This window comes from Pelophylax lessonae (assembly GCF_965119305.1).
Source record: "Pelophylax lessonae genome assembly, chromosome: 6".
Taxonomy (NCBI): domain Eukaryota; kingdom Metazoa; phylum Chordata; class Amphibia; order Anura; family Ranidae; genus Pelophylax; species Pelophylax lessonae.
This window is the reverse complement of record NC_138773.1, coordinates 126,902,472-126,920,536: the sequence shown is the minus strand read 5'-3', so window position 1 is coordinate 126,920,536 and position 18,065 is coordinate 126,902,472. Positions and strand designations below refer to the sequence as shown.

General features: G+C 47.0%; 1 protein-coding gene across 1 annotated transcript in view; it reads right to left on the bottom strand.

Moving 5' to 3' along the window:
* MARF1 (meiosis regulator and mRNA stability factor 1) overlaps nt 1–18,065 on the bottom strand; it is a 587,347-nt gene that overhangs the window by 361,254 nt on the left and 208,028 nt on the right. The window lies entirely within an intron of this gene.

Below are 18,065 nucleotides of genomic sequence, written 5' to 3'. Positions count from 1 at the left end.
ACCTCAAGGGAGACAGAGGGCCCCCTTAAACAGCAGCCCGCAAAACTTTGCGGCAAAAAGGAGGCATCCACAGATGCCAGCAGTCAACTTTATAAAACTTATGTAAAAGGTGGAAACAGATGACCAGGTAGCCGCCTCGCCAAGCTGAAGTACAGAAGCCGGAAGGCGAAAAAAAAAACAGAAAGCACTAAGCGCCCGAGCAGAATGCGCCTACACAGGGAGGGGAGGAACCTAACCCTTATTGAATAATCCTGTACTACCGTCTGTCTGACCCATCCGGAAACCGTAGCAGCAGACACAGGCAACCCTTTTCCAGGGCCATCCTCGAGCACAAAAAAGGAATGCGACTTGCGAAAAAAGTCAATAGTTGCCAGGTACACCCAGATTGCCCGAGCCACAACCAAGGCATGCATGCAATTTTTTGGACGTGTAGGCTGAGGACACAAGGAGGCAAACAAGACAACTTCATGCAAATGAAAAACGGAAACCACCTCCGGAAGGAAGGACGGTTCCGGACGAAGTATCACTGTATCCCTATGAACCATTAGATAGGAAGAATGAAAGGACAACGCCGCCAGTACCGACACCCTGCGCTCAGCAGTAATAGCCACAAATAAAGGCCACCTTAAGGGAACCGACAGCACCAATTAAGGTTCCAAGGTGGTAATTGGAGGGCGCTCCAGAGATACCAGGTGTCGCACCTCCTGGATGAAGTACGCACCAGGGAAAAAGGTGGCCAATAGCCTTAGGAATAATATTGCCAAGGCCAAGACATGACCCTCGATATACTCAAGGCCAACCTTTGAGAAACTCCCCGTGGAAAAAAAATCAAACAATCGAGCCACCGAGCAAGAGCTTGGGGGTAACCCAACAGACGCACACCACGCAATATACGACTTCCACGTATGACGATTGATCGTTCTAGAAGTCGCTTTCCTTAGTGTGAGCAGAATAGGAATGACTGAAGCAGACAATCCCCTTTTCTTCAGCACCGGCTATAAACAGCCAAGCAATCGAAGCCAGCGACTGTAAAACAGGATGGAAGATCTGCCCCTGACAGTAGGTCCTCCCTGAGAGAAGTCACCAGGGAGCGTCCGCGACTAGCCCAACCAGGTCGGCGTGCCAAGCCCAATGAGGCCAGTCTGGAACAACAAGAATGACCGGAATCCCTACCACCTCTATCCCGCAAAGCAGTCTCAGTAGCAACCTGAGAGGAGAAAAGGCATACAGCAGCTGATACAGACCCCACGGGGCCACCAGCGCGACAGTCCCGAGAATCCCGGGAGCGGGCCACAACCCGTAAACATCACAGTTGATCCGGGACGCCAACAGATCCCTATCTGAAGTGCCCCAACTAGGGCACAACTGGTGGAACACCTCCGGATGGAGAGGCCATTCTCCTAGATCCAAGGTCCGTCGGAGGAAATCTGCCAGCCCATTTCCCACTCCTGAAAAGGGAAAAGCGGAGAAAGCTGGAACAAGCGTTCCACCCATCGGAGGATGCTGGCCACTTCCAATTGACATAAGCCACGGCCGTGGCATTATCGGATTGAAAGCGCACTGGACAATCCCAAAGACATTCAGTCCAGCAAAACAGGCAAGCCTGATCTCTCTCAGTTCCAGCAAAGTAAGAGGCCAACCTGGATACTTCCAGGGACCACACTCCCTGAACAGAAAATCCACGAGAACCCCTCCCCACCCGGATAGACTGACTTCCGTGGTAACAATAGACCAATAAATTGAAAAGGAGGGACTTCCCTGGAGTCAGCATCAGGGACTGAAGCCACCATATCAGGGACTCCCTGGGCACCAGGCTCAGCTGGATCGGACTGTCCAGGGAAATGTGATTATTGTTCCATGTGAGAAGGGTGTCCTTCTGGAGGATTCTCGTGCAGAATGAGCAAAAGAGACCACCTCGAAGGACGACACCATCAGTCCCGGAACTCACATACAGGCCCGAATGGACAACTATTTGCTGGACAGCAACAGCTGATCGCAGTCCGGAGCTCATGGTGTGTCTGAAGGAAGAAACCCCCTGGCTAAGGGCGAGGCCAAGTCAGGCCCAGAAAGGCCAGTCTCCCAGACAGACAGTCTCCACTTTCACAACAGCGCCAGAACTAGAGCCAAACACCTATGTGAAGACCCAAGGAGCAGAAGCGAGACCAAAGCAACACACCACAAATAGATAATGGGCCACTCCCACTGCAAAGCGCAGAAAACGTTGGTGCCTGCGCATAGGGGGTGTGAAGGCAGGCATCATTGATAGCCATGGAGACCAGCAAGTCCGATGCAGGGAGGCCACCACCGTGCGATGGATTCCATCTTGAAATTTTGAACCAGCACGAAACAAGTCAGCTCCTTAATTCCAGGATTGGACCCAGTCTTGAATCAAGGAAAGCCACAGGTCCGGGAACTGACAAAGATGTCTCCCCACCCCAGATATGGGTGGGGGTGCACCTTCAGGCCGAAGTGGCCTTGTCCACAGGTCTGGAGAGATTTGATTCTGGTTTTCCAGACCAGGGTTGCTTGGAACCCCCTGAGGGAGCCTTGAAGGACTTTGCCCCATCAACTGACCCTGAGGGACGAGGGAACTCCCTGTGTGCTGAAAAGGAGGGTCCTTGTCCGCGACGGGGGTCCTCACCGTTGGTAGCCTACGGGAGAAAGGTACTTTAACCCCCAGTGAGACTTTGAAAAAGTCAGCCAAGGTAGCCCAAACAGGCAATCCCGGGAGGGGAAGATCAGTTAAGCGATCATCCAAGGCTGATCCGCAGACCAACACTTCAGCCACAACATGCGCCAGAGGAACACTGCCCAAAAGGACAAACGGCCCAGCATCGGAGCAGTGTCCAATGCAGGACCACCAGCGCCTAGTCTTGCGAGGCAGCGAAGGCAGAAAGGATATGCTCACTATCAGAGGAGACGGGGCGCCAGGCAGAAGACCCGACAGGGAGACCAGTGTCAGCAGCGACTGACGCAGACCCAGAGTATGAGGCATCAGATGAGGCAGGGGTAGGCGGAGGGCGTTTATTAGCACCTCGCCCTTTAAAGACCAACTCCAGCCGGGACACAAACGATTCCAGGACCACCGAAAGTGCATCTATAGCCAGCCAGGAGCCCGGGGCCCCTGCGGGCACCTCGAGGGGGTCAGGTGGGGACACATGTTCAGCAGGGTCCATGTTACACCAGGGGAACCCGTTCCCAAATTGAGAAAAAAAATGTTTTTTTTTTTTTTTAAATCATCCCGCCGTCCTATAGCGCCCCCAAGTGGACAAGCAGCGCGCACTAGAGACCCCCCAGCAGAGAGAGACCCCAAGGCTCACCAACCCACAGCCAGATGCACCAGAAGGCCCAGAGTGTTGCAGCAGCAGCACGTGTCAGCAGCGATCCTTCTGCAGAGAATTGCGCCCGGGTTTGGGGAGGGGCTCCACCCACATGCATGTCTCCAGGAACTCCAATACAGTGAACTCAAGCACTGAAATACGAGCCGGGTATACTAAGATGGCCGCCGCCGTGCAAAGCACATGCAGGCTACAAGAAAATGGCGGCCCCGCCCAGCCAGCGGCGCCAAAGGGGACTCTTGGGGCACCGCGCCCCCCCCCCCGTGCCTACCCACGGATCCATCGGCCTGGAAAGAACAGGTAGCAACCCCCCCCCCCCGCACGATCGTTTGGGCGTCACCAGCGGTTGACCCCCCCCCGCCCCCATCTGCGGCCTGTAACCCAGATTCAGCCCCCTGGAGTCACCTCCCAACATCCCCACTAGTAAGGGGGGGTAGGGGGGCAGATAGGCGTGGGTGCGTAACAGGACAGAGGGGAATCCAGAATTGTGAGGGTCCGACCATCCCAGGGAGGGGCCCGCATTCACCCCAAAACCCATCATGGGTAACATTTTACTCAACATACTGGAACAGGCGGGCGCCAACTCCTAAAAGAACCCATCGCCACCTGGGCTGTCGGCCAAAAAGGACGCTGCGACTCGGCTCAGACCGGCCGTAGGTGACCTGGCGAGACGTTTAACTCGCAGGGCCAGTCCCGTCCAGTGGGACTATGTCACGGCCGACCCAGCGCGGAGCTAGGAACAGCACGTGCTCGTTGGGCAGCTGGGGTGACCACTGGATCTCAACAGCCAGCCTGTCGCCCTGATCCGGCATAATTGCTTGTAGATCTCACAGGAACAGTCCGGAGAAAAAAACTAGCTAAAAAAAAAAAAAAATAAAAAAAATAAAGACTTGCCAGTACCAGAGATCCCAGCAAGGAACTTAGGTCCTTTCTCCTGACTAGACAAAAAAAAAACTGGCATCCTATAGCAGGAAGTGAAAGAGTATACCCCCCCGGGACTGCCCATGGGCGTAGCCAGAACTTTTTTTTTCTGCCTAGTGTCCTACTCCTGTAGGGGGCACTATAACCCTACTGATATCAATCATGAAGTCTGCGTCTGTCAATGAGCGACAGAAAATGTTTTACTATCCAAAGTTAAAACAGTAAGGGCAAAAGATTTAATAAATGGGGGAAAATTACTGAAGTAACGCAGTGCCATATCGCAATAAAATGGTCTAGTAAAGAGGGGGGTAAATCTTCGGGAGATCAAGTGGTTAAAAAGACCAAGTATTTACATGAAAAATAGCACTGAGCACATTTTTGAAACATTCTTGTGCAATAAAAAAAATCCCAAAAAGCCCACCTGAACCATTTTGGGCATGGAGCGACGTAAGGTTTTTCAATACACGTTTTGGCACATTTGTCAAATGGTGTGGCAAAACTCATGCCTAACTGCATTTGGGGTGCAATTAATGAATGGCACCCAAAAGTGCACTGCATATTATGATACAATTTTAGCACATTTTGGAATCACACACAGGTACACAGAATCCTTCTTCCTCACATCATAGCTTCTCATCCAGATTTTCCACCTCAGTACTGGGGAAGCAGTGACCAAGTTATTTTACAGAGAAGGCCAGTGAGATCTTTAAGATCTTACCTTCATAAACCGGCCAGCTCATGTCAAGGACAGAAGGGTGTGTCCTGCGATGAGAAGTGAAGAACATGCTCCACTCTATCTCAGCTACATAAACTGGCACACATGACAGCTTTTCTTGCTTTTATACCGTATTTTTCCGTGTACAAGACGCACCCATGTATAAGACGCCCCCCATTTTTCCAACCCAAACTTCAGAAATCAATATTTTAAACATAAGGAGTTGTTCTTCCTGTTTTCTCCACTCTGACCATGCACTCAGTGGGCGGAGGTCCAAACTGTCTCTCTGCAGCCCTATTGCCATGCTCTTTTGCATAGCGAATTACATTTAGTTTGAATTTAGCAGTGTAAGACAATCGCTTACCAGTACTAATTTTTTTATTCTCTGACATCTGGGGTCCGTTCTCGCATCTCTCTCTCGCATCTGCGCACTCCAACCTCCAATGGCATCGCATCTGCAGTCTCCGCCTTTACAGCATTATCTGATGTACATAGCTTGCAATTGTAGGAAGCCTCTTTGACAATATGGCCAGCTACGCACCCACGCACTGCTTACTAACCGTGTATAAGACACCCCTCGATTTTCAGCATAAAAATTTGAGCAAAAAGTAGCGTCTTATACACGGAAAAATACGGTAATTGGACACCTAACAACAGACGGCCGTCGTCTGCAATAGATACTTTTACGCCCGCTGATTGCAAACAGAGCCTCACTCAAAAAATGGACCTCATTCAATGTGCCAACTATTTCAGGTGTCAACCATTACATGACATGGGGGGAACCACCCCGATGTCCTCCTTCCATAACCCCGAATACATGTTTCCTCAACCCGCTCAAACATCTGGCTCCCTCACTGACACCTTTAAAGTTGCGGATTCTCCAACTGTTCTATTTTGGTACCTTCTTAAAACTCTCTCTCTCCCCAACCGCTCCCCCTCATCTCCTTTATTCATTTTCCTAAAGTGTCGGTTCACACTATGGCGATCCGACTTCGGGGGCGACTAGTGAAGTCGCCGTGCCCCGCGACTTCGGCGCGACTTGCATGGACTTCACATAATGGAAGTCAATGCAAGTCGCTCCGACTTCTGTCAAAAGTAGTACAGGAACTATTTTCTAAGTCGGAGCAACTTGAAGTCACTCCTATTAGAACGGTTCCCATAGCACTGAATGGACCGCGACTTGTCAGGCTGACAAGTCGCGGTAGTGTGAACCGGGACTAAAACCCTTGCCTCGTATATTTGTTTGAATATTTAGGCCTAAATAAGCCCTCCCTGAGGCTGCTCTCATCAGATGGGTTGGTTGCAACTCCAGAGGGACCCTACATCCATCCACACCTTTCTGCCCAATTAGAATTAACATCTTCATTAGTCATGTAGAACAGATTAAGTATGATGGATATGTTTATGTGAACTATTTGATCTACTATAAAATGCCTATTTCTAGCATCATAAAATGCTAATATGTACGGTGAGAGTCTATATATTTACACAACTCAAACTAAAAAAAAAAAAAAAAAAAAAAAACAGACACCTTATATTTTCTTAATTTTGGAAACAATTACACCCAATTATTCCCATGTAAGCAAGATGAACAAAAGCAGACATGGTGGGAATCCAACCTGGGTGAGTGAGCATAGCCACTTAAGACAGAAGGGTGTTTGAAGGGATGACCAGGCGAAAATAATTAAAAAAAAATTGAATACAAGCAGCTCATCTAGGGTCTGGAAAACTACAATACTGAGTACTTTTGCCACAATCCACTTAAATGTATTCACAGGTCATTTCTTTGTAACTTTCCAATGTAATGTGTGTTTCTGCCATTTGCGAAGATTCCTCACACAGCTGAGCGGCAAGGTTTACAAACATTAGCCAGGTTTTCCAGCAGCCTATTTCAAGCCTCATCTTGGACAGCAGCAGAGGAAAGATTAACAAGTAGCTCTTAGAACACAGAATAAGGCCAGCCTTAGACGGATCGAACTGTGTATGGGCAGGCTGAATGTACCAAGCTGATCAATAAGCACTGTGGGTTGATTGAGTTGCAAGAAAGAAGGTCACACAATATCTCAGTTTCAGGAAAATATACCTACCCAACTCTTCACTTTCCCTAGCACACCATCTCACCCCCAAATTCCTTGCCAAACATTTGAGATGCCTGATATTTCACATACTGCTCCAGGCGAGATAAGGCTTCACCCTACATAATCGCATCTCAGCTGTTGACTCCACTAAGAGCTTTGTCTATATTCCCATCGCACATTTCTGGGTCACTAGGCTCCCCTGTAGCAGGTGTTGTAGTGACTACCAGCTAGACACTGGATATACCAGATCAATGAACATACTTCGCCAGCACATCATGGATCTTCAATTGCAATTCAAATCTTTATTGCAGAGGTAACATCACCAAAAAAAAAAGTGCAACGTTTCGGAGCCGCGCAGGACACCATCAGGCATATGATAAAAATTATATAGTGATACAAGAGAAAATAAAAATTAACTACCATCAATCAAAAATCATGAGAAAAATGACACCCCCCTTCTCTGACGTCCTATAACCGCCAAAAATAAATAAAAATTAAAGTCATATGTACATCTGTAAAGGGATATCCCGTTGGCTAGTAACCCAGGGGAGCCAGCTACATCCTCTTATCTAGTGATTTATTAGCAATCAGGCACATCAATGAGATGTGTGATTGAAACTTGCCATCAGCGGGGTCTGGCATCCTGGCTGTCAAGGAAACATGAAAATGCTTTGGCAAACACAGCCGGTTCATTAAGGCGGGCAGGGATGAACATAATGTCCCCAGACACTTTGCCAAACCCCACGAACAATCCACCACTGGCTTGAAGGTATGGATTATTGAGTCCATCCCTCCCACCTTCCCTGAGGCAAAATGGTTTCAATGCCTTTGCCGCAGAGAAACCTATTTGATATAAGTCTTAGGTATACTGTCACCAGGGGGATGAATGAAATATAAATCAACAGTTTACACTAACCACCACATATCAGACTTGCATGATTACTGATGAGTCTATGTTGACCCAAACATAATCGCTGACAAGTTGTTATGCACATACAGCACACAGCTCCATCCTTCAACATTTACCTACAGATACTCGATAATGGCTACCATCTTTAGATCACCACATAATTTTAAATATATATATATATATTATATATATATATATATATATTTTTTTTTTTTTCTCTTCTTCTCCAGTGTATATTATACAGAATTTATATAGCTAACTATAGGAACTATAGGGCCCTGCTCGTTAGAGCTTACAATCTAGAAGGGGGGGTCAAGTGAAAAAAGGCAAAAACCGTGGGGGATGGGCTGATGGAGAAAATGGAGGTATATATTTGTTAAGTGTGGGTAGGATAGGCTTCTCTGAAAAGGAGGGTTTTCAGAGATCGCCTAAAAGCTAATATAGTAGGAAATAAATCGGACAGATAAGGTATATTTTCATGATTATTTTTATTGTGATTTATATTTATTGTGATTTATATTTATTTTATTATCCAATTTATTTTATTTTCAATTTCTGTATGTATGCATGTATTTTACACATTGCCCCATACTTCATTTTGTACCCTTGCCTATGATTTTGCAAGTCTTAGATTTTTTTTCAGGATTTTTACCAGAGCAGTACCCCATACACGTAAAGAAAAAAAGGGGGGAATACAGCTGTACAGTACAGACTGTATAAAGTAGGATTCAAAGGAATGAATGAATTAGTTTAATATGAATATTCAGAATATAACCAAAATTAGTATTCCATACCTTCCAGAAACCATAACAATACATAAAAAAACTCAATACATAGTTAAAAAGCACCCTGGCCCTTCAGTGCCGCTTAGCCAATATAGGAAAAGTGCTCTTCCACACCATCTAAACGCAGGCAAACAACTGCTTCTAGTTCATTGGAAAACCGATCGGGTCTCTAGCCGGGAGGAGTGGTTACAGAAGGTGCGGGAGATAATGGACGCCGATGAATGGGTAGCGACATGTAGGAGCACAGGGGAAAAACACGCCCATGTATGGGCTCTGTGGAGGGAGCAACATCCTGATCCTACTCTTGCCCCATCAGCCTTAGATTCAGCAATTTTAGAACTAGCAGACACGTCACTTAGGAGACGCCATGAACAAGGGTCTGACTACTAGGCCTTGACAGGCTGGCTTATCTTTTGTCCGGGTGTGGCGGTGGAAGTCCCAGGTGTGGGTGCTCGGTAATCACTGCATGATGAGAGAAACACTATGTGCCATACTCTTTGTATTCCCTTTCCATATTTTTCCTTCTTTCCCAACTTCTTTCTGATCTTCCCCTCTTTACTACCCGTTTGTCTAGGTTATACCAGATTACTATGTATCAATGTAGTGGCGCCGTCACATCACTTGCGGTTCTGGTTACCATTGGAACGCACTGCGTTCCGGAAGCTTGCTTTTATCGCTGTATATTTACTTTGAGACTGAGTACCCATTTCTATTGTTTATTTAATAAACCATACACTGCAATATTACACTATGTTGCCCTCTCCTTACTCTTTATGATGACTTCATCCACCCCAACACCCTGCTGATACCCCCGGAGCATAGGGGCTAGCATCCCATACAGAATGTGGATCCATCCACTTGGAACCCCTAGGATATCCATGAACCCCTAATAGCACCGGCAGAGTACCCCAGAACCTTACAGGGATTACCCGGCCTATACTCCAGGATCTCCCGAGGGAATCAGGATCCATCAGAGGGATTACTCTACAATATTATATATACCCGCTCTATACTAGGCCTGCGGAATATAATCGGCGCATCGCGATGCGACCCTTCGCGATTCTGCATCGATTCGGGGTGCCGTCAACATCGATTAGGAAATGACGTCATCAGTCGCGGCCACGCACTACCGCGCCTGGGAGAAAAAAAAGTCACAAGAACACAGCTGATTGGTGGATTAGTGCGGAAGCATAATAAAAAGGCTCCGCCCCATTCCTCTTCCCTCTCTTTGACCGGAGCCGAGGCGCAGCAAGAACATCCCCCGCATGTATCGACGTCCCACCTGCGGCCTTGCAGCCAAGAAGCCAGCCAGCAAGCCAAGCCAGTCCACACAGGAGCCCCGAGTGTTGCAGCCATCCAGGACCTGGAGCCCCAAGCGTCCCCATCGCAGCCAGCCAGCGCCACCTCACCGTGGTCGTCCCAGGCCCAGCCGCCACGCCACACGCCAGCCAGCCACTGGAGCCAGAGAGCAGAGCACCTGTCCTCCTCAGTGTGGTATATGCAATGCAGTGCACAACAACCCACACACAGCAGGTATGTTAAGTCCGAACTAATAATTGTATTAATCATGGGTCTCTCTGTATCTCTGGGGGGGATGTCTGTGATGGGGGGTACCTGGGACAGGGGACGGTCGGTCGGGGTTAGTAGTATCTCTGTTCTGCGGTGGCAGGGGGGGGGGGTCTCTGACTGTCAGTGGGGGGTCTCTGTCACTGTCAGCTGTGGGAGTCTGTGGAAGGGGGGTCTGTCAGTGCTGTGGGGGATTCGGGAAGGTGTGGGAAGGAAGGTCTCTGTCAGTGTGTCAGCTCAGCTGTGGGGGGAGGGGGGTCTCTGTCAGTGTCAGCTGTGGGGGTCTGGGGAAGGGGGGTCTGTCAGTGCTGGGGGGGATTGGGGAAGGTGTGGGAAGGAAGGTCTCTGTCAGTGTGTCAGCTCAGCTGTGGGGGGAGGGGGGTCTGTCAGTGTCACTGTCAGGCAGCCCAGCTGTGGGGGAAGGGGTCTCTGGCTCAGTGCATGCATAAAAGGGACTGACAGACAGACACACAGTAATATTTTATGAAAGATGTTGCTTGCTTGTTGCAGCTTCGTTTCCAAGTGCTTTTTTTTTATTTTTTTAAACACTGACAGACTTGAGTCATCCGTCTCAGTCACATACATGGTTGTATGGTAATGGCAGAAGGAGAAAAAGATCGAGAGATAAAAAATGCACCTAGCGTTTTAAGATCAAACATCTGAGCACATTTCGGATTTTACGAACACACAGGGAAGCGTGAGTTGGACAAGACACACGCTGTGTGTAAAGCCTGTCACACAAAAATTAAATGCCTAGGGAATACTACAAACTTGAGAAACCATGTTAGCCGTTTTCACTCTAAATTAGTAACACCTGTCGCCACCAGCAGTGCCACCACTGCCAAGACTAGACCCAGATCAGCCAAGAATTGATGCCATACTGTCAACTTATCCGCCCAACTCTGAAAAAGGGAAGAAACTAACCAAAGCTGTGGCAGCTTTCATCGCCAAGGACCTACGGCCTTACTCTGTTGGACAACCCCGGGTTTCGTTACCTTTTGAAGACGCTAGAGCCACGTTATAAGAGCCCGTCACGCAGTCACTTTACAGAAAACGTTATACCTGCACTCTACCACGACACCAAAGCTCAGGTACTTGCGTCAATGAACCAAGCCAGTCGAGTCCCAATAACGTGCGTTTCATGGACTTCAGTCACAACGGAGTCCTATATTACAATAACAGCACATTACGCTACTAAGGACTGGCAGGTCTTGTCACATGTGTTGCAAACGAGAGCCATTTATGAGTCTCACACAGGTGCTCATCCGGCAGAGCTACTGTCTCATGTCATGGAAGAATGGCAGCTGTCTGATAAATCTGTAGTGCTTGTGACCGACAACATGGCGAACATGATAGTTGCAGCTCAAGTTGTTAAATTTCCTCATGTTAAATGTTTCACCCATACACTCAATCTTGCATGTCAGTGGGCACTTAAAGGGGCCACGCACTCCAGGCTTCTCGGCAGAGTGCGACGAAAATCCACATTCTTTCATTGCAGCACTAGAGCAAGCCACTGTCTAATAGAGAAACAAATGTCTCGGCCTGAAGAATCAAAAGCTATTAACTGATGTGCCAACAAGATGGAACAGCGCATATGACATGGTCGAGAGGTTCTTCGAACAACCACCTGCAGTTTGTGCCACCTTGCTGTCTCCAGAAGTCAGAAAAGGAGAATCTCTGCACTCTCAATGAAACAGAAGTGTCAAATAAAGAGGATGCTGTGAATGCATTAAAGCCAATGAAGGATGCAACCTTGCTGATGTCAGAAGAGCGCAACCCAACAGTGTCTCTAATTGCCCTTGTAAATGCACAACTGCTCCAGAGCATGACAGACACCATGGGAGACACAGCCATGACCCATGAGATCAAGAATGCCATCAAAACAGATCTCCTGAAGAGGTACAGCACTGAGGCAGAGAAGAAGATCCTTCATACAGCCTCTGCACTGGATCCTCGCTTTAAAGGACTGCCTTTTATTCTCACAGAGGAGGAGAGATCGGAGATATACAGAGTAGTGACTGAGGAGGCTGCATCTTTGGAGGTAATTAGAATTCCATCATGTTTCCTCCCAGACAGCTAGAAACTCAGCTACATTGTGTTGTGTAATAAGCCCTGATTCACTGATGCGGTGTGGGAAGTGGAACTGTATGGATTACTGTGCGGTTTCCCACACCTCATCAGAATGAATCACACTCTTAGACAGTTCAGCTCTTCTTATACTATTATATTTTGTTCAAACACAGATTACATATAATAGAAGGACAAATGTGGATGAAGTGCCTAGGGAAAAAGAAAATCTGGAAGAAGAAACAACCATTGAGGACAGCCATTCTCCTCCCAAAAAAAAAGGCCACAACATCGCTGCTCATGACTTTGCTGGGGCAGTCTTTCACTGATGGTGCAATAGAACCTAAGACCCCCTATGCCAAGGCAGAAGACGAAATGGAAAAATATTGTAAAGCCCCACCTCTGCCTCTCACTGAGGACCCTTTGAAATGGTGGTGTGAGCATGAGGTCATATTTCCCCTCCTCTCTCAGCTGTCAAAGCAATACTTGTGTATCCCGGGTACAAGTATCTGCAGAGCTGGTTTTCTCTACTGCAGGAGATGTTATAACTGCAAAAAGAAGCAGTCTGAAACCTGAGCATGTGGATCAGCTAGTGTTCTTACAGAAAAACCTACATGTTCCCAAATGCTAAGCACTGCAATAATTACTAATTCATGTTTTTAATGAATTAGTAATTACTAATTCAGTCTGCCAGTCACACCCGTGTTGTTTTATAGCACTGATGGTTTGTTTTTGAAGATTGTCCTGTCCAATGTCCATTGCCAATCCATAATCCGTTGCTTCACACTAAAAGTGTTTAGGGGTTCATTTAACCCTCAACCAAATAAAGAATATTAAAGTGTAATTTCTTCTAGACAACTGACACCAAGCAACGGTGCAAGCATTATAGGAAGGAAAATCATTGAGAGAAATAACTTGTACATTGAAGCTTAACCTCGAGTAAATCTTATCTTATTGGATCACAAATAAATACACAGATTTTGGATTCTTGTGTAACATTACTATATTTGTGAGTTTGTGAATGTGACCCCATAAGGATTTCCGCAAGGTTAAGCTTCAGTTGACAATTTATTCTCTCAAGGATTTCTCTTGCTCTAATGGTAGCTTGTTGGCTAGCTTGGCTTCAGTTACAGATATAATCAACGTGGTAGAGTGCAGGTAACGTTTTCTTTCTGTAAGGTGACTGACTGAGTGTCGTGACAACTCAAGTGCTTATAACGCAGCTCTAGCATTAACTCAACACACACTGTGTTGATGCTAGAGCTGCGTATAAGCTTTTGAGTTGTCACGACACACACACACACAGTGTGTTTAGTTGACTGGCAATGGCAGGGGCAAACACAATCATCGCAGTGAACCTGGAACATTTTATATTGTTTACAGCTTTTCTGGCACTGGAGAGATGGAGAATGGCTTGTTTTCAAAAATGGTCCATTCACATAAGTGAATTGATAAGCTTAAAGCTTATATTTATATAGTTACATAGTTACATAGTAGGTGAGGTTGAATAAAGACAATAGTCCATCCAGTTCAACCTGTGTAGGTGTGTGTGGCTGTAATCATCTCACATACCCCTGAATGTTCTGATCCTTGAGATGTAAGTCTAAGAGTCTTTTGAAAGCCACCATACTACCCGCAGAAACCACCTCTTGTGGTAGAGAATTCCACAATCTTGTAGCCCTAACAGTAAAGAACCCCCCACGTTGCCTGAGGTTAAAACGCTTCAATATAAGCTCCCCTCTAGCAGCCATCAACTCACTTGAGTTGACTGGCAGTTGCAGGGGGAAACAAACATCATGGTGAACATGAAAGTTATGCAGCAGTGCACTATTGCCAGGTTCACCTTGATGTTTGCTACTAGACTAGTCAGGAAGGAATTGCTCTGTTTTGTAGAGGACAGGTTATGGCACACCTGGAATTTATTGCAACGCATGTCTGTTGTACTCTGTAGCAATAGCAAGTGTAGGGGTTCCCTCAACCAAACAAATACTAAAAGGTAAAAGTATCTCTAGACAACTGAAGGCAAGCCAGCCACGGTACAGGAAGGAACATCCTTGAAAGATTAAATCATACATTGAAGCGTAAAACCTTGATTAAATCTTTACTGGATCACAAATACACACAAACCTGACCTGGAATTTATTGCAATGCATATATTCACATAAAGGATTTATATATAATGTTTTGTGGGAATTTATGATTACCATTTTCACAAGAATATTAGCTTGGCTGGCTTCTATCTTGGCTTTAAAGTACAACTATAGGCAAAACTTTTTTAAATTTTGGATAGAGCAAGGGAAGGTTCTTTAATTATTACACCTGTAAGATTTTTGCCATGTTGCCCCCATTGTAGAAATTAACACTCACTTTTTGTCCCAAACAAAGTGAGAGGAAAATGGAAGTCCCATAAAATTTGGGGGTTTTTCATTTTACTTTCAATGATAATCATAAATACACAGGAGAAATGGAGGGGGTGAATCTCTCCAGCCTGGGACAACAGACAGCTGTATTTAGAACATATGTCAGCGTTTTATTGCTATGTCCAAACTATGGCCCTCCAGCTGGCAGATGTTCAGAAACTACAATTCCAATCATGCCTAGTTATGTCTAACTGTGTGATTTGAAGGTCATAGATGCTTCATGGGAATTGTAGTTCCTAAACAGCTGGAGGCCAGGGCCATAGTTTGGACATCACTGTTATAATACATCTCCTCCTCTCTATCCAAAATCAAAAAAGTTTTGCCTTTAGTTGTACTTTAAAAGGTAGACCTTATATTAATATTTTCTTTTATGAAGCAGTAAACTGCACTACTACAGTTTTTACTAATTTTACTGTTAGTTCTAGTAAATACTATTGTTTTTCTCTGCTATGCTATTTTCATTTTCAGACCTTCCTATATGTTTGCAGTGCAAGTGCACTATGAGCATGCAGGGCTTGCAGGCCATGACAGGGTCCAGGGAAGTGTCCTTAAGGCCCCATGCACACGGGGCGTTTTTAACGCCGCTGTAAGCAGCGTCAGACGTTTTCCTCTTGCAGCCTAAAAACGCCCCTCCATGTTATTCTATGGCCTCATGCACACAAAGACGTTTTTAAGCTGTAAGTGGCCTAAGCGTTTTTCAGCTGCAACAAGAACCCACGGCCTGCGCGTTCTGAGGCCCAGCGTTAGAGCGTTAAAAGCGCTTGACGCTATTTAACGCTATTTAACGTTTTTATCGGCGTTTTCCAGCGTCCGGCGTTATTAAGCTGTAGAAATTTTCAGAAATGTGATTGGTCACTGTAATGGAGTAAAAACACAGGAAATGCATTTTTACATTTCCCAAGTGTCCTTTGCTCAGCCGTGTGGGTGGGTGGGTGTGTCTGTGTGGACATACAGGAGAGAGAGGGACAATGGCTGCTGATATAGGTCAGACAGAGCTTATCTCTGCAGTTGAGGCCCATCCAGAGCTGTGGGATGTCTCCCATCCCTTCTATAGTGACAGGATTAAAAAATCAAAAACCTGGATGGATATATCTGAAGCCCTAACACCAGGCTGGGACTGATTGAGCACCGCAGAGAAGAAGGAAAGAAGTAAGTTTTTCAGAAATGCATGACTTGTGTGCTGTATAATTACAAAGAATGCATATTTTAACCTTACTTCACTTTTCTTCTTAGGCAAAATTTTCCAAAAGAGGTGGAAGTCCCTGCGTGATCGGGTCAGGAGGGATCTGACAGAGGAGGAAAAAGCTAACACAAGTGGTGCAGCTGCCTCCCACAAAAGAAGACACGTGTACCACAACCACCTGGCATTCCTGCGTCAAGCAATGATAGCCAGCAGTAGAAAGTAAGTCGCACATACTGTATTTTTGACTTGCATATAGGGGTGCTCAGAGCATCGTTTTCTGTGAATGTATTGCTATTCTGCAGCCATTTTTTTTTACATATTTTTCAGGACAACATCTAATATTGCGGACCTGACTCAGGATGCTAGTCAGGAGGTGGTTGAAGAACCAGAGGACAGACCCCCCAGTGCTGCCACTGAAAACAGTGACATGACGATCCAATCCAGTGGATCTCATGTCTGCGATGAATCCACAATACAGGTTAGTGTCTGTCTAGTCTGTCTGCCATTCTTTTCTTCATTGTATGTATGTGACAAACTGAACCTTTTTCTTTCTTAACAGGAATCCAGGGACCAGGAATGTGTTGTGGAAGAAATTCCCGATAGTGGTGTGGGGCGTGGCCGTGGCGAGGTACCCGTTCGTGGCAACGAGGTATGTGTGCGTGGCCGTGGCGCTGTGCGTGGCCGTGGCCGCAATCAGCGTCAGAGGGGTGGCGGTATTGTCCCTCAAAACGAGGACGGGGTGTTAGCGTTGCTGCAGGAAGTGCGGCAGGAGAGGCGCAGTGGGGATGTGTTCCTCGATCCTGGCAACTCACGCGCCGCCTTCTGCCGTGCTGCATACTACATCCTGGAGGACATTGGGGGACCTGAAGAAAAGCTTTGTATGGATCGTGTGCTCGCCATCATGACACAATATAGGCATGCAAAACTAAGTGGTGGCCCGCCACCATCAAACGATCCATTCAACACTTTTCTTGATCCCCCAATGCCCTCTGTGACCTCAGCAACGCTAACACCCCACTTTCAATACCGCCCCCCTCCGCAACGCCACCTACCTACCTTGTCCCCTCCGCAACGCCACCCAACACCTGTCTTGTCCACGCCCTCCTATTTCCCACCCCACTCCTCCATTGATTTCTCCCAACCACCTACCCAGTTCCCTCCCCCAAACTTACCTGGACCCCCTTACCACCATGAGGTTGCGCAGGAACGACATGTCCAAGCCACCCACTCGCATCCTGACATCAGCTATCCACGTTCAAAGTCACCGCGGTCAAGCCAGGACGATCAGTCAGGATACACCTACCAGCATTTGTGATTTTTTTTCTTTTTTTTGTGTTTATTTGAATAAAAACCTTTTTTTGAAATGATATTTTGCCTCATTTTTTTTTAAAGTTGTATGTTGAAATAGAAGTACATCTGCACAGGCCATTGGGCTGGCACACACTTGCCACATGCAGAAGGAAACCCCCCTCCTTCTTCTGCATGTGGCAAGTGTATGCACAGGCCATTGGGCTGGCACACACTTGCCACATGCAGAAGGAAACCCCCCTCCTTCTTCTGCATGTGGCAAGTGTATGCACAGGCCATTGGGCTGGCACACACTTGCCACATGCAGAAGGAAACCCCCCTCCTTCTTCTGCATGTGGCAAGTGTATGCACAGGCCATTGGGCTGGCACACACTTGCCACATGCAGAAGGAAACCCCCCTCCTTCTTCTGCATGTGGCAAGTGTATGCACAAGCCATTGGGCTGGCACACACTTGCCACATGCAGAAGGAAACCCCCCTCCTTCTTCTGCATGTGGCAAGTGTATGCACAGGCCATTGGGCTGGCACACACTTGCCACATGCAGAAGGAAACCCCCTCCTTCTTCTGCATGTGGCAAGTGTATGCACAGGCCAGGGCTGGCACACACTTGCCACATGCAGAAGGAAACCCCCCTCCTTCTTCTGCATGTGGCAAGTGTATGCACAGGCCATTGGGCTGGCACACACTTGCCACATGCAGAAGGAAACCCCCCTCCTTCTTCTGCATGTGGCAAGTGTATGCACAGGCCAGGGCTGGCACACACTTGCCACATGC